Source organism: Lipotes vexillifer, unplaced genomic scaffold (genome assembly GCF_000442215.2).
Source record: "Lipotes vexillifer unplaced genomic scaffold, Lipotes_vexillifer_v1.1 scaffold387, whole genome shotgun sequence".
Classification (NCBI taxonomy): Eukaryota; Metazoa; Chordata; class Mammalia; order Artiodactyla; family Lipotidae; genus Lipotes; species Lipotes vexillifer.
Window position 1 is genome coordinate 778,284 of NW_006795399.1, and position 27,436 is coordinate 805,719.

Below are 27,436 nucleotides of genomic sequence, written 5' to 3' on the forward strand. Positions count from 1 at the left end.
AATTTTTCCACTTTAAAAAAAATTATTTATTTATTTTTGGCTGCATCGGGCCTTCGTTGCTGCACGCGGGCTTTCTCTAGTTGTGGTGGGTGGGGGCTACTTTTCGTTGCAGTGCACAGGCTTCTCATTTCGGTGGCTTCTCCTGTTGTGGAGCGTGGGCTCTAGGGGCGCGGGCTTCAGTAGTTGTGGCACGTGGGCTCAGTAGTTGTGGCACGTGGGCTCAGTAGTTGTGGCTCGTGGGCTCTAGAGCTCAGGCTCAGTACTTGTGGCGCATGGGCTCAGTTGCTCCGTGGCATGTGGGATCTTCCCAGACCAGGGCTCAAACCCATGTCCCCCGTATTGGCAGGAGGATTCTTAACCACTGAGCCACGAGGGAAGTCCTCCACTTTTAATAATTGACAATACTTAAAGACATTTTAGCATAGATCTATTTTCTAAAATTATAGGATTAGAAATTGTGTGATTCTAATGAATTAATTTTAATGCACTTCCAAAACTGGTGATACCTATCATTTTATGAATGATACATTTTATGAATTCTTCATAGCAATGATATGCTCCCAATCAAATGGATGGTATGTTATTTTTATTCAAAGAAAGGGACTTTCTTTTTGGATATGCCTAGGAACACTTAACTGCTAGCTTTATGGTATAGAGCACCCACTCTCTTGTGGAAGAAATGATCACAAATAGCTTAATACAACTGAAATTAAATTAAAAAAATCTTGGTTCCCTAACATCAATGTTTCTTTGTAGAGCGATGCTGCTTGCTTGGCCTTTAGCTGTAATTGTCAATATTTCTCAGCATCTTCCTTTTACTACTCTCATTCCATTTGTGAATATTTTTCAATTGGAATGTAGAGGAAAAAGGAAACGGTTGTCTGTTGGTAAGACAATATAGAAAATAAGCAAATAAAAGCTAAATTTGCCACTAATTCAGGAAACCTACCAAAAAACTAAACAGGTATCTATGAACAGACACAGAGGTTTAATTTTTATTTGATGTCAAACTGTATCTAAGGTATTTTTGGTGATCTTCTATACGCACCTTCCAGATTTTGAGTGAAAACATTCTTTAAAGTTTTCTAATTTGTCCATAGTTCTACCCAAGGACTTTGCCTTCAGAAACTCATATAGGCAAAATGATAAAAATGAAACTTAAAATAGGTAGAGCACTGTTTCCCTAGAATAAATACTATGATGATGAGTATTAGAATGGAAGTAACAATACGGACAGCTACTACCTTCACTGTTTTTCTGAATGTTAATTTTGGCAAATATACTTAAGCCTTTTTAACATAATATTTTACAGTATTTCATAGATGGAGGGAAATCGATATAATCTGCAATTAACAGGGCTGAAGATTAAAATGCTTATTTTACATTATGTGAGTCAGGCATATCTGCAAGGAAGTTCTCATTCAGCTTTGATGACATTTTTTTCTTGAGTTTTTTCAGCTCTATTGAGGTATAACTGACAAATAAAAGTGTATAATGTATTTAATGTGTAACATGATTTGATATACATATACATTATGAAAGGATTCCCACAATCAAGTTAATCAATACATCTATCACCCCATACATTTACTTTTTTTGGTATGAACACTTTATATTCTACTTTCTTAGCAAATCTCAATTATACACCACAATATTATCAACTATAGTTACCATATTACACATTAGATCCTGAGAACTTATAACTGAAAGTTTGTACACTTTTACTATCCTCTCTCCATCTCTACAGTGTTATTATGTAGAATTTGTCTTTCTCTGTCTAGCTTATTTCACTTAGCATAATGCTCTCCAGTTTCATCCATGTTGTCCCAAATGGCAGGATTTCATCATTTTTTAAAGCTGAATAATATTTCACTCTGTGTGTGTTTGTGTGTGTGTGTGTGTGTGTATACATTTCTTTATCCATTCATCTGTCAATGGACACTTAGTTTGTTTCCATATCTTGGCTACTGTGAGTAATGCTTCAGTGAACATGGGAATACACATATCTCTCTGAGATAATGATTCCCTTTCCTTTGTATATGTACCCAGAAGTAGAACTGCTCAATCATATGGTAGTTCTATTTTTAATTTTTTGAAGAACCTCCAAACTTTTTTCCATAGAGGCTGAAACAGTTTACACTCCCACCAACAGCATAAAAGCCTTCTGTTTTCTCTACATTCTTGCCAGTATTTGCTATTGCTTGTCTTTTTGATAATAGCCATTCTAACAGGTATGAGATAATATCTCATTTTGGTTTTGTCTTTCATTTCCCTAATGATTAGTAACGTTAAGCACCTTTTCATGTACCTGTTGGCCTTTTATATATCTCATTTAGAAAAATATCTATTCAGGTCCTTTGCCCATTTTAAAATTGGGTTATTTGTGCTTTTTGCTATTGAGTTGTATGAGTTCCTTGTATATTTTAGATATTAACCTCTTATTGGATATGTGGTTTACATGTACTTTTTCCCATTTCATAGGCTGCCTTTTCATTTTGTGGACAATTTGCTGTGCAGAAAGTTGTTAGTTTAGCTTTCGTTTAGTAGTCTCACTTGTTTAATTTTGCATTTGTTGCCTTTGCTTTTTGATGTTAAATCCAAAAAAATCATCACCAAGGCCAATGTCAAGGAGCTTACCCCCTATATTTTCTTCTAGGAATTTTATGGTTTCAGGTCATGTTCAAGTCTTTAATCCATTTTGAGTTGATTTTTGTGTATAGTGTAAGGTGGGGGTTCAGTTTCATTCTTTTGCATGTGGATATCCAATTTTTCCAGCCCCATTTATTTAAGACACTATCTTTTACCCCATTGTATATGCTTGGCACCTTTGTCAAAAATTAATTGACAAAATACATGGATTTATTTCTTGGCTCTCTATTCTGTTTCACTGATCTATGTGTCTGTTTTTATGACGATACCACACTGTTTTTATTAGTTTGGTAATAGAGTTAGAAACCAGGGAGTGTGATACCTCCAGCTGTTCTTTCTCAAGATTGCTTGGCTATTCGGGGCCTTTTGTGGTTCCATACAAACTTTAGGACTGATTGTTCTATTTCTGCAAAAAATGTCATTAGAATTTTGATAAGGATTGCATTGAATCTGTAGATTGCTTTGGGTAGTATGAACATTTTAACAATATTAATTCTTCCAATCAATGAGCACGGAATATCCTTCCATTTATTTCTGTCTTCAATTTCTTTCATCAGTGTTATAATTTTCAGTGTATAGATCTTTCACCTATTTGGTTAAATGTATTCTTAAGTATTTTATTCTTTCTGATGCTATTGTAAATGAAATTGTTATCTTAATTTCTCTCTCCAATAATTCATTGTTAGTGCTTAGAAACACAACTGATTTTTATATATTGGTTTTGTATCCTGCACCTTTACTGCATTTGTCGATTAGTTCTAACAGTTTTTTGGTGGAGTCTTTAGGGTTTTCTATAATATAAGGTCAAGTCATCTGCAGACAGACAATTTTACTTCTTCCATTTAAATTTGGGTGTTGATTTCTTTTTCTTGCCTAATTGCTCTGACTAGGATTTCGAGTACTTAATCACCATTTGTTTGTCCTGATCTCATTAACTGATACTTATAGTTCTGGATTTTCCTTCCAGTTTAATGCTGAACCAAGGAATGGAATAATCCTCGCGTAGGTTTTTGGCATATCTATTGGCTTTTTCTATTGCCTTCTTTTATTTCTCCTTTTGGATAATTGTGGTAAAGGTTCTATTCTATTTTTGAATTAGATCAACAATTACATTTTATTTTATTTTATTTTATTCACTTTATAACACTGATATAGTTATAAAGCAAGAATCAGCAAACATTTCCTGTAATGCATGAGATAATAAATATTTTAGGCTCTGCAGGCTGTATGGTCTCTCTCATAACTACTCATCTTAATAATTTTAGTGCAAAAGCAGCCACAGACAATACTATAAAAAAATGGGTGTGGATGTTCTAATAAACTTTTATTTACAAATTAGACCAAGGCTTATTGGTTGCTGATCCCTGTAATAGAATACCATTAGAAAACCAAGAAAAGAAAGAAATTGTACATAATCACACTAACCTTACACAATATTATTAGTAATTTTGCATATCTCTTTTCATTATTTTTCTATATTCCTATATTTCTGATGAATTTAAATAATATTGTAATCATATAGATCATACAGATCTAATTGCATATACTGCTTTTTCATTATTATTTTTTATTATTTGTCTTTAAGTTCTTTTTCTTTTTTTGAGTAGGTAAGTGGCACATTCCAATTTTTACAAAATATGGAAAATGCCAAAGTATAAACCAGAATAAAATACTATCAAAGAAAATCTTCAATTGCCACCATGGTTTACAGAGAAAGTATCTTCTCCCTCCCGTTTTTTCTTTTGATATCCATTTACATCTGTTTTTATACCCATACATTTAGACGTGCTGTTTGGAAAGCCACCTCAAATTATTGTTTCAGAAGTTGGGGTAGAAGTGACAAAGGCATCTACCTTTTTATTAGGGACTGTGAATAGAAATGTTTTATAATTTTAGAAGTTTTAAATGGTAGAGGGAAGGCAAATCCATTTTATTTTTCCAAGAAGATACAATAAAAGCATGATAACAAGTTACTTCTCTCTGACTACATACACACAGACAATATGGCTCTAGATATAGTGACATTAACTAGATGGAATAGTTTCAAAAGTTCAAATTGCTTGTCTCTTACCTTACTGATTTAAATGTATTATAATCTAATTAACCTATAACCTAATCTATAGGTATACAAAAATGAATAAAGGGATCTCTGACTCAAATATTGAGTACTCTTGCTAAGTGCTTATTAAATATTTATTTGCTCAGTTAAATTTCCACAAAAGCCCTATAAGATGCTGTACCTATCTTTTAAATAAGACTAAAGCTCAGGAAATATTAGAAACTGGACCCAAGTAAAACAATAATGTCAGGGACTGGATTTCACTAATCACTGCTGACTCTTAAAATTACATAAATAGAATTAGAAATAATACTTTTGGTTAATGTATTTAGAAGAGGAAACAAGCAAAAAAAAAAACCTAGGTATTTTTTATTATGTCCTCTCTGCATGTCTAAAATATTCTTATGGATCAAAAGAGTCAAAGATGATTTTCAAGACTGTAAGAAAATAACTTGAATAATTCTCTCCATGGATACATTTGTATGTTAGAAACCTACCCCAAATGTCAGGAAAACTATAGCATTAAGGTCAAATGAAAAGCTTTCACCACAGACAAATAATGCACACAGTGTACATCCTATTCAAAAATGGACACATCAGAGCAGGGACACTTCTGTACGCTCATTAATATTCTACAGATGCCAACTGTTCAGATCGATCCAAAACACCGTACCTTGTCAAAGAATGATTTTGAAAAGATTTGAATGTCTTCAGAATGTTTATGGTCTGCTTTTGTAATCATTTTTGCTTTATTGGAAACAATAAAAATTTGTCTATCTATCTATCTATCATCTATCTATGTAATTTGGTTTCTCTTTGGTCATCAGTTAATCCAACATGATGGATTTACAGCATATGAGCACTGGAAATAGCATTTTTTTTTTTTTTTTTTTTTTTTTTTTTGCGGCACGCGGGCCTCTCACTGTTGCGGCCTCTCCCATTGCGGAGCACACGCTCTGGACGCGCAGGCTCAGCAGCCATGGCTCACAGGCCCAGCCGCTCCGCGGCATGTGGGATCTTCGCGGAACGGGGCACGAACCCGTGTCCCCTGCATCGGCAGGCAGACTCTCAACCACTGCGCCACCAGGGAAGCCCAGAAATAGCGTCTTTTAAAAAGTATAATGCTTAAGGAAGACAGAGAAGGAAAGAGACAGATTGTAAGTATTGGCTAAACCAGCTGAAAATAGCACTCGGTCTTTGAAAGTTGTCTAAATAATCTGAATTTATATATTATTGAATTTTGTTACTATATTTTTAAAGTAGTCAAATTTCTTATTGCGTGGAAATCAAATAAATCTAGAATAATACTAAAGAAATACCAAATGGCACTTGTAAGGGGTAAACTACTTTTTGTTGTATTATCAGAGTATAAATACTATCATGAGGTTTAAAGTCCTCATTCTGCAATTTTCCTGCTTGCATAAAGGAATCTAAAACATCTTTCATTATTAGTTTATGATTTTAAACTATTTTACCTTTTAACACCTCTATATTCTGGAGTAAACACTTAGAAATACAACTGGATGATTTATTTTTCAGCCATTTCACAAATCATAAATAACATTTCTAAATAATCTTAAATACATTATTTTAAAATCATTATATCAATATAAATATTGAAGTTTACTAATATTCAAGTCATGTTATTACTATTAATATTGAAATTTACTAATGAGCTAGGTTAATGTTGGGATTTCCACTTTATAGACAGAAATCTATGCTCATAGAAAAGTGAAGTGGCCTTTAAAAAAGCATTATATGATGGAGTTATTTTTTCCTCAATACTTTGTTTTCTGTGTTATTTTTTCATAGTTCACCAGTTTATCTCAGTATATGATCTTTTATACTCTTTCTCCAGCATATTTACTTGATTTTAATTATAATTGCATCCTCCTGGTTGCAAGTCACCACTCAGATACCTCTTCACTTCCTTATCTCCAGCTGTCTTGTTTCTTCCATTTAAATTGACATCTTATGATCTCTTAGCTGAATCATTGCAGAGTAGACCAAAATCAATTAACCCTTGAAAAACTCCACTTCCAAGATTATCACCTGTTCATTATTAACAACTCTTGAGTTAACCAATAGTTCAGACCCAATTCATATACACTCATTGGCCTCACGTTATTTTCCTGTGCACAATTCTGTAATATTTTATACAACTTATGGCTGTCGTGTCTTGTTCCTTTTATTTGTGGGCATAATCAAGAAAAACAGAGTGAAAAGTATAATTTTACCTGTTGACAGATGCTCTCTTGAACAGATTTCTTTGGATTATGTGTGATATTGTTAAACCTTGTCACTATTGCTTGAAGTGTGATATTTGAAGGCAATACAAAGGAAGAGAGGTAGAGCAGACTCTGGATTATCTAAAGAAATAGAAAAACAGGCGTTACATGTATAATTGAGGTCCAGAAGCCTCATTAGAGTCACTACGTTTAATTCATCCAATAAATTCTGATCCTGTTTTAATAATTAACAAAATTGAATATATATATATAAATATATATGTGCATATATATTTGTCAATCTATTGACTGAATTATTAGGTATGAACAAAATAATGAAATGTGTGCAGGAGAAAAAAAATTAGAAGTATGAAATGAAGATTAGTTTTTTTTTAAATAAATTATGGTAAATTACATATCTACCATTGTGAGAAGGAAATTTATTGGCATTCATTAGCTGTCACTCAAATAATTCCCTATACTCATTTAAATAATTTGCTCTAAAATTCAACTAATAAAATATCTATTGACAATGAAAATAAATATAAAATTTAAAAGAGCATTATTAGAAATATTATCAATAATATACATGTCTTACAATGAGACACACTGAGTCATGAAAATGAAACAAAAAGTATTTTAGAAATCTTATGATTTAGAAATCAAATGTCTTAATCAGATCTGGGTGATAGATGAATATGCTAATAAATCTCCCTGATACATCAAATGCCTTTATTTCAACTTCAGTCTGGTACTGAGTATACAGATGCTAGTACTTAGGGTTTATTTTGCTTGGGTCAAGCATTCCTTTGCCTAGATCAAAGCTAAGGAAAAGTTAACTCTGTCAGTTAAATACCCAGTTGCCTGCCTTGCATCCAGGGCCACCTATCCTAAAGTGTTGAAGGCGATGCAACCACCAGGCCAAATGAGGTTTGAATGAGAGGATGAGGAAAGCCTGTGATCTAATTGCCTAGTCAGTGAGAAACTGAGGGTGGGGATTAGAATGAAGATTAGTAGTGGAATTAGAAAGTCATGGATAAAATCTGAGAAATAGATAAGGCTGGAATTAAAGTTTTAACTTATGCTAGGAATGGAGAGTTCACACTCAGTAGGTCTCCTACATCTGGGATAACAGCAGGGAGAAGAGGCTTACATCTTGCTCTGGACCTACCAAGAAGCTTGGGAGCCTTTGTGACTTTTTTAAGCGGAGTAATTTAAGGGTGGCAGCTCCACCCTGCCACAAGTAACCGGCTCATCCAAATGCAGAAAACCCTTCTTATATTTGGAGGAAATACATTTTCTGTCAGTTTCCTCTGGCAGAGAAAGTTGCCTGGAGTTTAGGGCAAAGCCTCAGAGGAAAGCCTCAGGCATTCCTGACAACTGGGCTCTGACCCTCCATCTATGCTTAATTATCATCATGGTTCATGGAGGTCAGCAAGAGAACATGACAAGCCCACATTTTAAATGCTCACCAACATTTCTACACAATTGCCACAGAGCTTTATTAACCTGACTGGTCTAGTTTCCTCCAGAAAGACCAACCCGTATCCAGAGGGTTTTTTTCAACAAATTGGCCAATAATCCAGGAATCCTCTGTGATAGTTATAACTATATTAATCTATTTTATATCTCTTTCTCAATACCTTTTAAACTATCATATTTTTATACACATATAAGCAAATAAACTCGTACAGTGCATATACTGGTCCTTAGTTTTAAAAATGAAAGTCAGTGTTTTAAAATTTGTGTGTCTGATGAAAAAACCAAGAGAATAAACAACAATCCTTACTATAGGAAAGCTTTCCTTTAATTCAGGAAAGAAACTATTTTGGAGACTGAGTCCAAGTAGGCATAAACCTTAAAGCTTTATTCTCCCCTACAAAAGCAGTGTTAATTACTATAGCTAGAAGCTGGGCTGTGGTATCAGCTATCAATAATTTGGTTTCTTAGCAATTCACATATATGCCACATGTTTTATGATAGGTTTTACTTATAACAGGGAGCTTAAAAAATGCTTTAGAGCTTTCAATTTTTTTTAAAGATTCCGTTAGTTATCATAATCCCAAGAACTAAGAGGAAGTGGCATTTTTAATCACATTTATAGATAAGAGCATAAGGAATCGGAGGTATGAAGAGATTTTTCCAAAGTGTAATATTCAATAAGTGATCACACTGATACCATGATTAGTATCTTTCTGTTACGCCCATTGTTACTGGTTCCACCTTAACACACCAACTTGGAGGCTGCTCTTTCTGCTTATAAATATACTCCTTCTGTTTTATTTTTATGGTGAATTTCCAAATTTCTATTCTTGCACATATCCTTGTCTGTCCTGTCCATCAGAATTCAAATACCTGTTCTTTGGAATACTGAACGCCAACTATCCTTCAAAGTCTTTAGAAAATGCATCATTATTCCAGCTTATTTACATGTCCTTTCTATAATGTTTTTGAGTACATAGACTATAATATACCATTGTCGTTAACAAAAAGGTGGCTTGATGACTACCGAAAACATGTCTACTTCAAGTGTTTTTCAAAAACTTTATGTGGTAGGATGTGCTGAAGCCCAAGAATTGTGCCTTCCCTTCTGGAAATCAATATGGGTTGATTAATCAATTAATTGAGAAGAAGGTGTAGGACAAAGGAGTAAAGGAACTATTGAAGTGATGGTCAATGCTTAGATCCTAGTGCTATATTCAAGGCCCTTTTCTCATTCAGTTGTACAGAATATCAGAATGTGCCTTTATATACTTCGTGAATAATAATTCTTCAACTTCCTAAATCTAACCAGGCTGTATCAATTTTATGAACCCTTATCAACAGTCTACGCAATCCAGAAGTTTATGCTTCAAAATAGCCCAGAAATAATGTACTCAGCAAACTAAGTCCCAAATTAAATCAGTAGATGTTTGGAGACTACCGCCTTCACTATAAATTCTTTTAGGTAGCCTGTAGATAAAGCATGAGCTGTGTTTCACATCCTACCTATAAAGTGAACTATGTTTTCACCTATAGGAATTAGTACGTTCCTTAGAGAATAATGAACTGGTCTTTTTGCTCTCCATTCCCTCTTTCTTATACAAAGGATACAGTGACATCAAATTAATGTACAATGTTTAAGTTTAGGTGACAACTCACTCAGTTTTATAATGGGAATTAAACTGAACCAAATCTTTTCTAACATGTAATTGAATTAAAATTGGAATCTAATCCTGGGAGGTTATTTTATTCTTCAAAGTGGGCCACCTTTTACATCCTACCGACTGATTTACTTTGACAACTAGACAGCAGAGATATCAATAGTGCATAGCCCCCAAAATGTTAGTAACACAAAACCTATTTTTAGGTGTAAACTGGTGCTGTAGTTAAAGGACTCTGAGAATATGCTAATTGACAACAAGGGTCAAACTAACTGAGGATGTTTTTGTAATGGGAGAATTAGAAAAAATAATATGAACCAGCACCTAATTATTTATGAAGAATTGGATGAATATCCCATATCAGACAATTCCTCTGATATATAATACTATACTTTTAGAATTGTGTAAAAGCAGTTGTAGTGAGCTGAATAGTGGCCCTCAAAAGGTATGTCCATGTCCTAATTTCCAGGACCTGTAATATACCTTATGTGATCCTATAGACTGAATGCTTATATTCCAACCCCCCACACAAAATTCATACATTGATACCTAAGGATACTTGGAGGTGGGGCCTTTGGGAGGCAATTAGGTCATCAGAGTGAAGCCCTCATGAATGGGATTAGCGCCTTTGTAAATGAGACCCCAGAGAGCTCCCTTGCCCCTTCCGCCAACTGAGGATACATTGAAAGACGGATGTCTAAGAATAAGGAAGAGGACCCAACCAGACACTGAATCTGCTGGCACCTTGATCTTGGACTTCCCAGCCCCCATAACTGTGAGAACTACATTTCTGTTATTTATAAGTCACCTAGTCTACAGTATTCTGTTATAGCGGCTCTAACAGACTAAGATAAAAGTTGGTACTGGGAATGGGGTGCTGTTACAGCAAATACCTAAGAATGTGGAAATGGCTTTGGAACTGGGTAACGGGTAGAAGCTGGAGAAATTTTGAGGTGCATGCTAGAAAAAGGCTACGGCCATAAGTGGACCGATCATTAAGGGCAATTCTGGTGAGAGCCAAGAAAGAAAAGAGGAGACCTATAGAGAAAACCTCAGCTTTCCTAAGTAATCCTGAACAGAATGTTGGTAGAACTATAGAGGGTAAAGGTCATTCTGATGAGGCCTCAGACGGAAATGAGGAATATGTTACAGGATAATGGGGGAAAGGAGATCTTCATTATAAAGAGGCAAAAATCTTGGCTGAATTGTGTTCATCTTCGAGTTCTAGTGTTGAACTGTGAGTAATGAAATTGGATATTTAGCTGAAGCTATTTCTAAGCAAAGTGTTGAAGGAGTGTCCTTGGTTCCTCCTGACGCCTTACAGTAAAATGAGAGAAGAGAGAAATGACAAAAGGACAGAATTGTTAATCAGAGCTTAAAGATTTGAACAACTCTCAGCCCATCCATATTGAACAGAATGAGCATATATGATTGGAAGAAACTCAGTGTATGGACAAAACACCATTTGATATTATTAGTTGGCCATCTCAGCAGAAGCAGGAGCTATTGAGGAAAACAATGGAAGAATAACCCCAAACGTAATTCAGAAATCATCAGGGCTGCCCCTCCCATCACAGGCCCAGAGTAAAAGGGCCCCAGGGCATAGGCTGCCTGAACCTATGGGACATTGGGGTGTGCTGCCAGGTACTGCCTCACAACATGGGCTCTGCTCTCTGCACTCCAGCTCTGTGCTCCTTGGCTGCCTCAGGTGCAGATCCAATGGGCTGCGGTTTGGTGTCATGGTGGCCACCCCTATGGAGGACACAGGTGGCGAACGTTGGCAGTGTCCACACTCCCCCATCATCTCTGCCAGTGTACAGAGTGCAAGAGCCGTGGGGGCATAGCTGCATCCACCTAGATTCCAAAAGATGCCTGGAAGAGCTCTCACTCAGGGAGAGCTATGGGTATAAGAGCCCATCCTACAGGGGCAGAGCCCAGACAGAGAACTGCAGGGGCGGGGCTACTACAGAAAGCCCCAACTAGGGTGATGCCCAGTGTACCCTGGGGACAGAGCTGTTCTTAAGATCATTGGAATGCGATTCCAAACCCAAGAAAGTCATAGCCAGGGAACTCAGACCCGTGAGTGCTGTGTGGGTGAGACTGCAGCCCCAGTGGGTCCATAAGGTAGAGCATCCAGTCAAAGATCATTCTTGATCCTTAAGGTTTAATATTGGAATTTGAACTTACTTGGGACCTGTTACCCCTTTCTACTTTCCCACTTCTCCCTTTTGGAATGGGAATGGCTCTCCTATGCCTGTCTCACCATTATATTTGGAAGATTTCACAGGTTCACAGATGGAGAGGAATTTGCCTCAGAATGAACCATACATTAAGTCTCACCCATATCTGACTTAGATGATACAAATGAGACTTTGGACTTCAGAGTTTGAGTTGAATCTGGAATGAGTTAAGATCTTTGGGACTATTGGGATGGAATGAATATATTTTGTGTGTGCAAAGGACATGAATTTTAGAAGACCAGATATGGAATGCTACAGACTGAAAATGTTTGTGTCCCCTCCCCCTCCCCCCGCCAAATTCATAAATTGATACATAATCCCCAGTGTGATAATATTTGGAGGTGGGGCCTTTGGAAGGCAATTAGGTCATGAGGGTGAAGCCCTCATGAATGGGATTATTTCCCTTACGAAACAGGCCCAAGAAATCTCCCTTCTGCCATGTGAGGACATGAGAAGATGGCCACCTATGAACCAGGAAGCCGGTTCTTACCAGACACTGAATTTGCTAGCACCTTAATCTTGGACTTTCAAGCCTCCAGAAAGCCACTCAGTCTATGGTGTTTTGTTATAGCAGCCCAGAGGGCAAAAGATGTGATTAAAGTAAGGGTCTTAAGAGAGGAGTTTATCCTGGATTATCCAGGCGGTCCCTAAATGCCATGTATTCTTATGAGAGAGACAGATGCAGCCTGTCTCTGTGATGCAGCCACAAGCCACAGAATGTTGATTGGTGCCAGCAGCTAGAAAAGGCATGGAGCAAATTCTCCCCTAGAGCCTCTTTAAGGAGTGTGGTCCTGCTGATACCTTGTGAAGTGTGAGAAAAACAATATCTACTGTTTTAAGCCACCAAGTTTGTAGTAATTTGTTACAGCTGCCCTAGGAAACTAATATAGCAGTAGTGATGACATCGTTTATGAAAGTCATGAACCCAGCGATTCCAAAGATGTCTCTCTGATAAGCACTTTCGCACAACTTTGCAAAGAAACATGTACAGGATGTGCAGGGGAGCATCATTTGTAACTGTGGCAAACTGAAAGTCACTAGGAAAATGGGTAAATTGCTGCACATCCATAATAAAGTACTACACAACTGTAAAAAGAATGAAGTACATCTATATGCACTGATATATAATATCGTTAAAAGTATAACAAATGCAATAACAGCAAGCTATAAAAAAGTATGATTCCATTTATTCTAAATACATAAAGACTTACACATGAAGACCTAGGTCTACATATTTCTATTTGCATACAAATTATCTAGAACAATACTAAAAAGCTATTAATAGGTGACTTTGGAAAGTAGTTATATATTTTTCAAATGTTTAATTACATAATAAGTATATCTTATTTTTCTTTTCAAAACCGTGCAAAAATGCTGAAACACAAAACTTTATTATGCAAATATAAATATATCCCCTTAGTTGCTAACCTCGTTGTGAGTTGTAGTGGGTACTTCTATTTGTATTTTACATAGGATTTTCATAATTTTATTCTACTGCTTTTTTTTCTGCTAGCTAAATTTTAATCAACTTAGGTAAAAAGGAATTGGCCCCTGCTTACAGATCTTATGGAGTAGCTCTCATAGTGTGGCTCCAGTTGAGCAGCATAATCATAAGCTGGTACCTTTTTAGAAACGTAGATTCTGGGGTACCACCTCAGATTTACTGAACGAAGCTCTGGAAGTGAGACCCAGCAAACTGTAGTTTAGTAAGTCCCCCAGGTGATCCTGATGCCCACTAATGTGTAAAAGCTGCTGGTCTAGCTCTTCCTCCAACACCCCTACAAGTGTTGGCTGCAATAAATGTCATAAACTCTCTGTAGTTCTTGGGCCATCATGGTCTATTGACTCCTCTGCCTACCGAACGGCTGAAGCTACCTGGGAACCATTGCTCTTTTCAGAATCCTGAAGATAATCAGTTCCATCTATGACATATCACTTTGTCAGCTGTAGCCTCATGATTCTATGACCGCTGCCCCTTATGTCTCTTGAATAATCATGTTTATGGTACGGGAAAACTAAAGACAACCTAAAGACCCAAATTTGGGAAGTGAGTGAATATATTACGGTCATCTACTTGATAAACCACTATACATACATTAAGTGATAGTTATGAAAATTATAATGATAACATGAGAAATATTTATTATATAATATTTAATGAAAAGCTCATATGTCTGCAAAATTCAAAATATGTGACAAAAATGACACATAAAAAGAAAAAAATAGGACACAGTAAGAGGGTGAGGATTGTAGAAAAATTATATTTCTCTATTCAAATTTAGGATAATACTATTATAATATCTTTTTTTTTTTTAATTTATCATAGTGCATACATCATTTATTTATTTTTGGCCGTGTTGGGTTTTTGTTGCTGCGCGCGGGCTTTCTCTACTTGTGGCGAGTGGGGGCTACTCTTCGTTGTGGTGCACAGGCTTCTCATCGCGGTGGCTTCTCTTGTTTGTTGCGGAGCATGGGCTCTAGGCGCGCGGACTTCAGTAGTTGTGGCACATGGGCTTAGTAGTTGTGGCTCGCAGGCTCTAGAGCGCAGGCTCAGTAGTTGTGGTGTGTGGGCTTAGTTGTTCTGCGGCATGTGGGATCTTCCCGATCCAGGGATTGAACCTGTGTCCCCTGCATTGGCAGGTGGATTCTTAACCACTGTGCCACCAGGGAAGTACCCTGTAATATCCTGATATATAAAATACTTTAAGTTAATATTATACGTTTAATGATTTGCCCTAGTTTGGGGTTTTATAACTACTTTGAAAAATATTTTAATTTTAACTAGTCTACAACCATTTCAAAAATGTAAGGTTATATAGTGAAATTGGAAGCTGTATTTTATTTAAAGATCTCACCTCCATTTTTTAAGTTCCCTTTTTGTTTGTTTTATGTCATTTTGTTTTTAGTTGTGCCTAAATGAGATTATGAGGCTCTTGCATAAGTTGTAAAGAATATACCCAGAGATGGCCCCCACACTTAAATTTAGATATAAATTACATTAGCTGATTACCAATTACCTATATAAATAACATTTACTGTTACCTATTTTGTTACAAGTAAGCATCACTGAGTAAGACAGTTGATACTTTAACATAAATTTTCTTGTAATTCTGTTTAGTAGCTATTACCTCCATTTTTCAGACAATGAAAATGAAATTCAACCATGTCAACTATCTTTTAAGTCCACCTGCAGCATTTGTTTTGAACTAGGCTCTTACAGAGTTAAGAGCTCTACACTTTCTATTGTCTTCATGTTAATTTTCAGTCATGAACTGCTTGAAGTGTTCATATCACCACCCCCCTCCACCCTCCTGTGTTTTGCCTCTTCTAATACTTGCTTTGCTTGTGGTCACTTGCCTGGGTTTTCTGCCCTCCATCTATTCCAGCTGTGTGCTTCCCAAAGACTTCAGGAGACACTCAATTAGTTGCTAATTTGGTAATTTTGCCAAAATAGGAAGAGGAAACAAAAGCTGGAGCCCACAGAACAGTAACCATTCAGTAGATCCAAGAAAATGGTATTTAGTAGTCAGGATTTAAACTTCAAAGAGAAGGGCTGTGAAACTCTTAGGAAACTAGTCAAGTTATCAGTTGTTTCTTCTACTATACACTTACAAGTGAATTAAATTTTTAATTTTATTTTTTGATAGTAATTATGTGCCCCCTACCCATCCCTGTCAAGCTTCTCTGCAGGCAAAGTATACTCCATACCCCCTGACTTTGGACTTGTTTTGTCAATGGAATATAAGCCAATGATGTATAGTCCATGTCCAAGAGTGAGCTTAAAATGTTTGCATGTTTTGACTTTACACCTGTAGTCTTTACCTTCCAATCTGAGAACGTGTCCCTTTAGTCTGGGTCGCTAAAAATAAGAGTATGTTTGGAGGTCAGCCAAGCACACGGGAGACAACCAGAGTGATAGCTGATCCATAGCCTTCAAGTAGCATAAACAAGAAATAAATATCTGTTGTTGTCAGCCCCAACAAAATTTGAGGTTGGCTGTTTAAAACGAAATCCTAAAATATGTGGCATTGGCTTTAGAGAGGTGGTGAGGACCCTGTTTAGAAGAGGTTAGAAAAATGTAAAATATTTGGTAAAATTTTGCCTATGATATCTTGAAAGAGGCAGAAAATACACACAATGCAGTTGGGGTTCTGGGACAAGAGATAAGGAGAAAATATGTTGGTAGCATTAGTTGGTGGTTATTAGCCCTGTTTAATAAGTACTAGGAGAGGCAATGAAGTCATGATAGATTTGATCTGTTTGCAAGCAGGGATGAGAAGAGAAAAGGCACAATGCATGTATTACAGGACTTGCAGGATTGAAAGACACATCCCCCAGCCCCCCACCCATCTTTAGCTTGGTAAAACTTTTTCAAGTGAAGACACTCCCTCAGGGCAAAAACTAAATCCAAAGGTTACTAAAGCAAGGAAAAGACCAAACCAACGGTGAGGCTTTTGTGCCTTTTCTTAGAATCTCTTACAGGCTTAAGTCAGATCCCAGTAAATTCTTTCAGTTTGAAAAATATTTAGGAGTGGGGGTAGAAAAGAGACCAATGGTGTAGTCCCTGAAGTTCTAACAAACTCAAATTTTCTATAATTCAGTATATTTAGAGCCTTGCAAAGAAGTGAGAGTGTTACTATTTGCGCTAACTGAAACCAACTAATTAAAAAAATACTCTTCAAAACATTATACTATAAAATGTACTATCACCTTGGACAGAAAGGAAGAGTGACTGTTGGAAATGTCAAATGACCAAGTGATTGAAATAACTCCAGTATCTTGTAACTTGCTTTATGTCACGTACAGGATATAACACCATGGAAAATGTAAATACATATAATAAATGTCACGAAAGTGTTGTAACCCTATAAGCAAGTGACATTCACGTTGGCTCTTAGTTTCCTTATTTGTGAAAAGCCAGAGCAGGATTAAGTGTTATCTGAGGTCACTTTCAGCTCATTTTTGATTCTATGATACTAAAACACATAGTTCTATTTTATAGACTTTCTTAACATGTGAAATACAAATTTCTTCTCTTCTCTGGGAAAAATCTACTGCTGTTGAAAAACAAGTAATGAACAGATAGACACTAATTGAGCAAGTTTTCCAAGATTCTACAAACTATGGGCTGAATGAGAAAAGTTCTTTTGAAAGAGTCATCTGAAGGAATTCCATTACATACACAGACAAGGTCATGTGTTTAATTAAATACAGAGGCTTCTAGAGGCCAAGTATTAGTTCCTTGAGTGTGCTTGGAATTTTATTCAATTTCCAAATCACAATTTAGTTCCCATAAAATTTATTGTACAAGATCCTCAAAGGAACTGGTATATATTTGAATAGTTTTTCGTTTATTTATCAAGATAAAATATTAAAGCATACTTTCATGTTCTTTAATAGAATATGTTCCCATAAAAGTGGGACAATTTGGTTCAGTGTTGCCAATAAATCACATGAAGATATTTTTCAAAGATAGAATGAAAACAGCACCTCACATATTATATATTTTAAATGTTCTAAAGAATGATGTAATATTTCAATTCATACACTATGTTTTTAGTTCCCATATTTGCCAAATTTTATACACTAAAATAAAAAAATTATATTGTACAACTACCAAATGGGAATCGTGTCAATCATATATTGGTTGATAAAAATATCACGTTCAATAGAATTTAAATAGTCACTAAAGATATCATTAATAATGTATGAGTTGACTATTTACAAACATGCCAAAAGGTATTCCTCTTGTCAAACATATATAAATTTTATGACAGTGACATCGTGGGGATGTTAACTGCAGTCTTTTCTTATGAAAGATCGATAAAACCTAGCTGAAACAGGCAGAGCTGAAAGCGATCACTTTCGTCACGTTTTATGACATCGTAAAGACTCGCCATGAAGATTCTCTCTAAGGAAACCTCCCTGTGAAGCTCCACAGAATTCGCTATTTCAAGCCCTCGTATTTAGAATTGGATGTTATTGTTATGATATTCACTGAACACCGATAATGAAGTTGGTGCTGACTGGAACAAAAATGAACCCAAAGTTAAATATAACCTAGATAAGAGCTACAGGAGCTGCTGAAAAGAAATCAATTGGTTCAGTCCTGCTTGTCACTTCTAGAACGTCACCAGAAAGAAGCATCATCCCAAATGCAAAGAAAAGAAAAACTCTTTCTCCTTCCCTCTTCCTTACTGTACTAGTCAAGACTGTGAATCCCACAAAAATACACAAACAAACACAGTCCTCTGAGAATTGATGACACACTTGTACTACACCAAATTAGGAGGAATGAAATTACGGGAAACGTTTCGCCTTTGCACGCTGCATCCATTTTTCTCCCCCTTAGCTTTCTCCTAAGGGCCTGCAGGCTCCCTTCTTTCAGGTTCGGCTGCCAACTGGGCAGAGGAAGATATCAATAAGCCCAAGCATCATCTTGATCCTAATTTGATTTCTCTACCTTTTAATTATTTTATTAACTTTGTTTCTGCCTTGCCCTTTCCCCTTACATCCTAGCATCAACTCATTCTCCCAGACCAGATATGCTCCTGCCTGACTGCAGACCATTCTGTTCCAGGCTATTCACTCAGGTTTGTTCTAAGTTTGTTGCAGGTTGGATGAAGAGTTCTCACTTCCTTGCCCTAACACTTCCTTTACATTCCTTCACGCTCCACAAGAGAGCACGATGCTTTCTCTGACTTCTTGTTTGCCAGTCCCACACATCCCAGTCTGATAGACAGCATCAGAAGTAGCTGATAGGAGTCACAGGCTGCCATCCTTTCTGCTTGCTCACAGGGATGGCAACATTCCAAACCTGGGAAAAACAGGAAGGGGATTTCTATATTTTACCGCCATTGGAAACAAACCTTTCCTTCCAGTTGGGTCCTAGAGAAAAAGGCATCCCTCTTGTTTTCTCATGCTATCCATTTACTTATCATTTTTTTTAACTTTTTACTTTATATTGGAGTATAGTTGATTAACAATGTTGTGTTAGTTTCAGGTGTACAGCAAAGTGATTCAGTTATACCTATACATATATCCATTCTTTTTTAGATTCTTTTCCATTATAGATATTACAAGATATTGAATATGGTTCCCTGTGCTATACAGTAGGTCCTTGTTGGTTATCCATTTTATTTTTATTTTTTAATAGATCTTTATTGGAGTATAATTGCTTCACAATACTGGTGTACAACAAAGTGAATCAGCCATATGCATACATATATCCCCATATTCCCTCCCTCTTGAGCCTCCATTTTAAATATAGCAGTGTGCACATGTCAATCCCAAACTCCCAATCTATCCCTTCCCCCCTTCCCCCCCACCCCATAACCATAAGCTCCTTCTCTAAGTCTGTGAGTCTGTTCCTGTTTTGTAAATAAGTTCTTTTGTAACATTTCTTTTTAGATTCAGCATATACGCGATATCATCAGATATTTCTCTTCATTGTTAATGAAGTCCCTCTTGCCTGTCATATGGGATTTGGCTCCAATAATTTTCACACTTTTAATTAATGTCTCTTCTGTTTTTTTTTTTCTTTAGCTTACAAAATGTTAATCTCCTCAAGCCTAAAAATAGTAGGAAAGCATAACCTTCTCTAGAGCCTCTATTTCTCTTGTTCTGTCACTATATTTCATCTTCACTTCAAAACTTCACACAAGGGCCGTCCTTCCCTGTAACCTCTTCTTTCTTACCACCTACTCCTAATTCCTTGCTAATGTAAGACCTTCTCTTCTCTCTCTCAAGCTTCACTGAATAAATTTTCTCTTAAAGATGAGCAATGACTTCCTAATCTCCAAAGCCACCAGGCCTCATCTCATTAAAATTTTATATGGTATTTAGCAATTACTTCATTGGACCTTGTACTTGAGACTTTGGCTTCTATCTCACTATATCCCTACACCTTCTCCCACGGCTAGTTTTTCTCTTCAGGTCCAACATGTGTAAGTTCTCATAAAGGTTATATTGTTGACTCTCTTCTCTCTTTACATGCTCTCCATGATACCGTCTACCTTTATAAATTCAGCTAATGTTTTATACTTGGTGTGTTCCAATGCTCCATCCCCTGTGTCACTCCTTTTCCTAAGTTATAATTCTTCATTTCTTATAGCTTCCTAGACATTTTCAGAAGGATGCCCCCACTGAAATGTTGAATGCCCCTAAGTCTGTTAATTGTAATAAGAGTTGGTACCTAGGCTGAAAGACCCTGAGTCCTTTCTTCCTCCCCTTTCTTGCATAGGCCTTTTCTCTTTAATAGCTCTTGAATGCATCTTTCTTTCCATTCCTCTTCTTTACCACCATGGTTCACGCCCCTGTTCCCCTCACAGTCCCCTAAGGGACTCTCTCAACTTCAGTTTCCCATCCTTCCCTCCCACACCTCTCCATACACCAAGCTTCTCTTCAGAATTAATCTCCCAAAAGTACTTCTCTCAACCTAACCCTATCCTGGGAGGAGTTTGCACTGACTAAGCCATGTTCCTCAGGGACCTAAGAAAAAAATGACCTGAATGTCATTGGTTCCAGTTATTCCCACAGCTGACCCCCTCAAAGGAGTAACAGAGAGATCCCCATCCAAATATAAGAGATTAAGAAATGCTGTAGGTTGAATAACTATTTGCAATATTATGTTCAGTCACACTTGACCTTAAAAGGGGCTGCAAAATGAGAACTACCCTTCATTCCCCACCATGCTTGCATCTTGCTCTAGTTTGTATGCTCCTCCTGGTGAACAGGGAGATTATTATAGTAGATAATTTGGTTAGGATAAAACGTTAACAATTTTTCTACAATTTTTGAAGCAGTTCTATTTTTTAAAATGTTTGCAATGAGCCATAAAGGTTTCTAGATTCAGAGGAGAACAGTATATTTATTCATGCAGAGAGTTTGTTCTGAAACAGGTAAAACTGAGGTTCCAAACTATTCTTACAAAGCTAGTGAACTGAAGAGGATTCTAGGAATCTATTTGCATGAATTGACAATTTTGTTTTGCTTTATTTGTTGTGCTATGTGGCCATAGGCAGAGAAAGAATGTATGGATACCCAGGAGAGAGTAAAACAATAAACAAGATGGTTGGCATGGTGCCCACACTGTCCAGCCTGAAGGTTCCAGGGGACAGAGTTTCAAGACAGAAGCTAAAGCAGCTATTTTCCTGAGAGATTTTGAGGCTTTTGCACAGTGATGGTTTAAGATTCAGATGATAAAATTTGGTGAAGATTTAGACAGGGGGCAATTTGGCCATTATAGCCGGTACCCCAGATTTGGGTCCTGGGGAATTACTTACTGTGGAAGCATCAGGAAATAAGGTCCTTTCTATGGGCAATGTTTCCACTGAGGGCATTAGAAATGGTGAGAAACAGTAGTGGAAAACTCATTTGATCTCCCTCTGATCTCATGTGATTCCCAGAAATATTTGGTAGGAGACTTTTTGGAGAATTCAAGGTCCTTGTGAAGTCAAATGAAGGGTGCAGAGTCAGAAAAACTGAGATTATTAATAGCAACCTGACTCCATATTCAGTCAACATTCAACAAATATCAACTGAAAGCCTGCTATGTGCCAAGCACAGCGGCTACAGTGCTGAACAAAACAAATTCTGACCCATGGACGTATATTTTAGTGAAGAAGAGATGCAAAAAGAAAGTTACAAATATAAACAAGATAATTACAGGTTGATGCCTTGTATAAAAAAATAAACAGGGTATTATGACAGAGAACACTTGTCCAGGGGTAGGGGTAAACAAAAAAGGGTTTGCAAATATTGTAGCCGATAAAAGTAAAATGTGAAGGAATTCTTGTTTTACTTGCTTCTAGAGAGCAGAAGCTGAAGAACGTCCTTCTCTCCTCCCTGCCTTCTTCTCAATCCAAAACACAACAGCAATCAAGATAATTCATTCTCAGTCTAAGAGAAATAAGACTAGATATAATTTCTATAAAGTTCAAGGTTGTGTTTCAAATCCAGTTAACTATTATATGGAAACACTATATTGGAAAATGACCCCCACGCTCTACGATGCTCAGCCCCAGTGTTCTTGAAAGCTCTCAGGACAAACTCACTTCTCCCTTGCTTCACTTTTTCTTGGCTATGGGTCCCAGGGACTCAGCCTGTTTTCTAATCTTCATGTCCCATTGCCTCTCTGTCCTTTGTAAAAGTTCTACTTTTGCAGTCGTGAACTCAAAGTGGGATAGTCTCCCTAAACCTGCCTTTCCTTGATTCCTCCTTTCTTTTTCAGGTTATTACTAATCATCACTGTGGGGAAACACATGGAAATAGTAAAAATTATTAAAATGTATAAGATTCACTGCTTATGCTGTATTAACTGTGCTGGTCTGGTCTTCAATACAGATCCTGCCTCTCTCTGAGATGATAATTAAAGTGGAAATGAGCTCTTTCTATTCTGAGCTCTTATTCCTAGTGATAAACCTTACCAAGCTTCTTTCTTTATTCTAATTCTTCCCTGATGATGAAATCAAAGTAGAACATTGTTTTTCATATCTTGTTTCCAGGGTTCATTCATTCATTCACTCGCTTAACATTTACTGGGCATCTCATTTCATGCCAAAGAATGGGCCAGACATTGGAAATATAAAGATGACTAAGACATAAGATATTGTCCCAGACCTATAAAATAGTTCAATCGAGCAGGTAAATTATGAAGTAGATGATTACAGTAAACATCATTAGATGGGTAAATTCAGATTTCTATGAGGCTAAGAGTTGGAAAACCTAGACTATATGGTGATAGTCAAGAAACAGTCTCAAGAGGAGTTGAAGTAAATCTGATTCGGGTGAGCTGAGTCTTGAAAGATGAATGGGAGCCTCTCCTGGGATGGACTGAGATAGGTTGAGATTGCGAGTGTTAGGTGACAAAAAAAAATATCAGCTGGTATGTCCTAGAAATGAGAGACAGCATGACACCATGATATGATTGGAGAGAAATGAGAGTAGAAGGGTACATAGTCTATTCATCTTAAAGTTTTGGAAATTATACTCTGCTTTTGGAGCAAAGGAATAATTTAGTTAGTTTGTATTTTAGAAAATAATCCTGGAGATAGGTCAAAGAAGATGGTTGAAGGGAGACAGAGGATGTATCAACAAAGTAGTTAAATTTTATTGCAGTAATCTAGAAAAGCCATCACAAAGCAGTAGCCATGGGGACAGAGAGAAAAAGGGCAGACTTATTAAAAATAACAATAGCTACAAAAATCTGTTAATGGATACATAATATAAAAAGAGGTAAATTGTGACATCAAAAACATAAAGTGGGGAATGGGGAGTAAAGGGTTTTTGTATGCAGAATTTAACAGAAGTTAAATTATCATCATAAAATAGACCATTCTATCTATAAGAGGTTTTATGTTAGCCTCACGGTAAACACAAAGCAAAAGCCTACAGATGACACACAAAAGGTCAAGATATTTAAATTAAGACATACTACTAAGGAAAATCATCAGTTCCTAAAAGAAGACAGCAAGACAGAAAAAAGGAATAAGGGAGCTACAAATTAGTCAAAAAATAATTAACAAGATGGTGTTAAGTCCTCAACCATCAATAGTTACTTTAAATGTAAATGGATTAAAATTTTAATCAAATGGTATAGAATGGCTAAACGGACAAAAGAAGACCCAACTATATGCTTCCTATAAGAGACTCACTTCAGCTTTAAGAAATGTTCTAATTAATGTAAATGTTACTTAAAATCTGTAATTATCAAAAAATACATGCGGTATAGAAGCTGTATAATAAATATTAATGTTTTTTTGTCTGGTTAGTAGATGAAAATACTGTAGGAAGTAATTGTATATTAGCTTCCCTCCCTCCATTTCCATTTATTGCATTGTTTCTTTTCTTAACGTAATGTACTTTAATTCTTTAAAACATAAATTTAAAACAATATAATTATTTGAAGTACTCTTAAGGAGTAAGAGAAAAATGATTTCCTAGTTTTCTATTTTCCAGGAATTACAAGCTCAGTTATTAGTAAAGGCTGACCTAATTGTCTATGATTGTTTTTCAAGTATACTTGCTGTGCTTGAATAAATGAATGATAATAAAAATCCAATAATTACCAAATAGATTTTTATATAGGTATTAGGCTTACTGTTAGAAACAAGCAAAAGAAAAGCAGGAGTTACATGGCATCAAAAAAGAAAAGAGCAGGACCACATGAACCTACTAAAAAAAACACATTAAAATTATACTTTTTAAAAATTAAAGTTTAATTTAAAATGATTAGTTTATTCAAAATGCATGTTACTCGATATAAAAGAAATTGAATTTTTTCATCCAATTAGTGAAAGAGCATAGTAAAAATACTAAAAAATTTACCTTGAGGTAAATTGTTTTTACCTAGCAGCATAATAAATCAGAAGCAAACTCTGTCAAATATTAGTCACTGAAAACATCAATCTGTACAATGACTCTGCTGTCAACTTCAGGTTTCATGCTTAATCATTTCAGGAGCAAGAAAACCATGAGTCATATTTTACCCAAGAGACATTTGGCAACACATATTCATGCTGCTACCCTCATAAATTTCTTAACGATTTGCCTGAAGGTCAACTGACAATGAAATAATAGAAACTTTAAGTTCTGAACAGATTATGTGAAGGCAGATTTAATGAGTGAGTTAGCTTGCATTGTCAATTGGTCTCATGTATGTATCCACCGGGAAATATGGGATAGGCTGCAAAACTGGTAAAACACATAATAGTTCTGAAGGGCACTTTGTAAGTAAGTGCATAATGTGTAAGCACTGAAGAACATCAGAATATCTGACTCCAGGTCATTTTTTCTAAAGGATTCGCTTTAAAAAAAAAAAAGTTTACATCCAAAGAAGCATAATTCGTAATTTATGATACCTACATGCATCATATTTACTTAAAGACTATGATGCAATTATGATAGATTGAAAAATTGGCCTCAAATTATTCCCCTCCCTATAGTATCTACCTCTTTAAATGATTCCTCGTCACATTTACTCTGGGCCTGGCCATGTGACTTGCTATGTGTATTTGTCTGTGCAGGCTGCCATAACAAAATATCACAGATTGGGTGGCAGATTGGGTGGCTTAAACAACAGAAATTTATTTTCTCACACTCTGGAGGCTAGAAGTCCCAGATCAGGGTGCCAGCATGGTCAGGTTCTGCTGAAAGCCTTTTTCTTAGTGTGCAGAAAGCTGCCTCCTCACTGTGTGCTTACACTGCGTTTTCTTGATACAATGGGTACAGACCAAGAGACATTAAGCTCTCTGGTGCCTCTGTTTATCCAACCTCATAAACTAATTACCTCCCAAAGGCCCCCATTTCTAAATACCATGACTTTGGGGGTTAAGGCTTCAACATACGAATTGGGGAAGACACAAATATTCAGTCCATGACGTTGTGGCTAAAGAGACAATTGCAGATAGGAAACAAGTAGTTACTTGAAAACCATTTGTGTATTTGAACCCTTCTTCTCTTGCTGTTCTTGGAACCCTTGTCATCACTACCCTGAAAGGAACCAATGCTAGCCTGCTGGATAATGAGACATGTGGCCTTGTCCCATCTTCATTCTTGCTGACCCAGACTAGCTCGCTTATGAGTAACATGACCTGAGAGTTCAGGACTGTAACCACTGATTGCAACCACTCTCCCCACCTGACCGGACCCTTCAAATTTAACACTACTTCATATGTGACCTATCCCTCATTCATATGTTCACATATCCCTCCTTGGACACTGTGAGATAAATCACCGTATACAGTTCTACCATTAAAGTTCTTCCAGAAGAACCTTCTTTCTTTCTATCATTCATTTCACAAATACTTATCAAACAATTCCTACATGGAAGGAGCTCCATGTGTTAGCATTAGGGGTACAATGATGGAACAAGATGCAGTCCATTCCTTCACAGAGTATACAGTTGTTTGGAGACAACAACAAATAAGGAGGAAAATTATAGCTATCTGAACCATCAAACACAGAAAATGATTTGAGTGGCCATTTTCTTAGTTCTCCTAATGATGTTACATAAATATTATGCACCTTAATGCATGGGAGATAAGTTAATTTAATCCATTCTAAGACTTATGTCATTAGGTTTAATTTTCTCATCAAAGGTTTAATCTTTTTCATCAAACTCTAGTTGAGGAAAACTGGTCTATGATAATAACTATTGTATTTGGAGGTACAATTAAACCAGCCTGAGGAGATCATAAATATATTTTGGTTGAGTCTTGAATGATGAGATGATTTAGTCAAGTGAAAAGAAATGAGAAAAAATGATTCTGACAAGAATATTTTGCAAAGGTTCCTAGTAAGAGAGATACTTAGAGAGCTAACAGATAAAATGGACTCTTTCTGTTAGACAATGAATGATGCTGCAGAAAATATTACAGCAGAGTCCAAAGGAGCCTGAAGTCACTTGGAAGAAGTGATACACTGAATGAAACACATAGTTTCATCTTTATAAAGTGTTACCAATATTAAGTTCAGTGTTATGGGTAAGAAATGGATATGTGATATTTTCTTCATTGTTGCCAATATCCTCCTAGGTTATATGAGACAGTTATTCACTACTTCTATCATTTTAGCCTATTTCTATCATTATAGCCTACACTGAAGAGAAAAAAAGTATTAATAAACATTAATGTAAAACGTTTTATTGCTAAAAAACATTAAATACACTAATAAGGACCACTAGTGGACCAAAAACCCATATTCACTGGCAACTGGTCTAGTTTATAAGTAACACAGTGCATCTCCTTCCTGAATTAGGCTTAACTTTGTTCAACATCATGGGAGTCTCATCTTCAGTATTTATTCTATGTTGATGACTTGGTCCTACTAGTATATTCCAGAACTAGTCTCAAGAAACAAGTGAATCTATTTACCAATTACTGTCAGAAAGATCAACTCAATATTAATTATGCCAAAACTAACTCATCATTTTTGGTTGTTGCTCTTCTACACTCAGATATAAAATGCTAAAAATTCTATCCAACAGGTTAGGTTCATTATACATGGGAAGATTATGTAGCGAAATCATCCTGACATGCTCACTACACTGTTCAAAATTCCTAAATTTTATAAGAGCCTTTTAAGTTATTTTATGATAGAGGTAATAGAAATGGAAAC

The 27,436-nt window shown here is 36.2% G+C and overlaps 1 protein-coding gene across 1 annotated transcript in view; it reads right to left on the reverse strand.

Moving 5' to 3' along the window:
• Positions 1 to 27,436, reverse strand: part of SLC16A7 (solute carrier family 16 member 7) — a 167,039-nt gene that overhangs the window by 62,560 nt on the left and 77,043 nt on the right. The gene's annotated exons all lie outside the window — the stretch shown is intronic.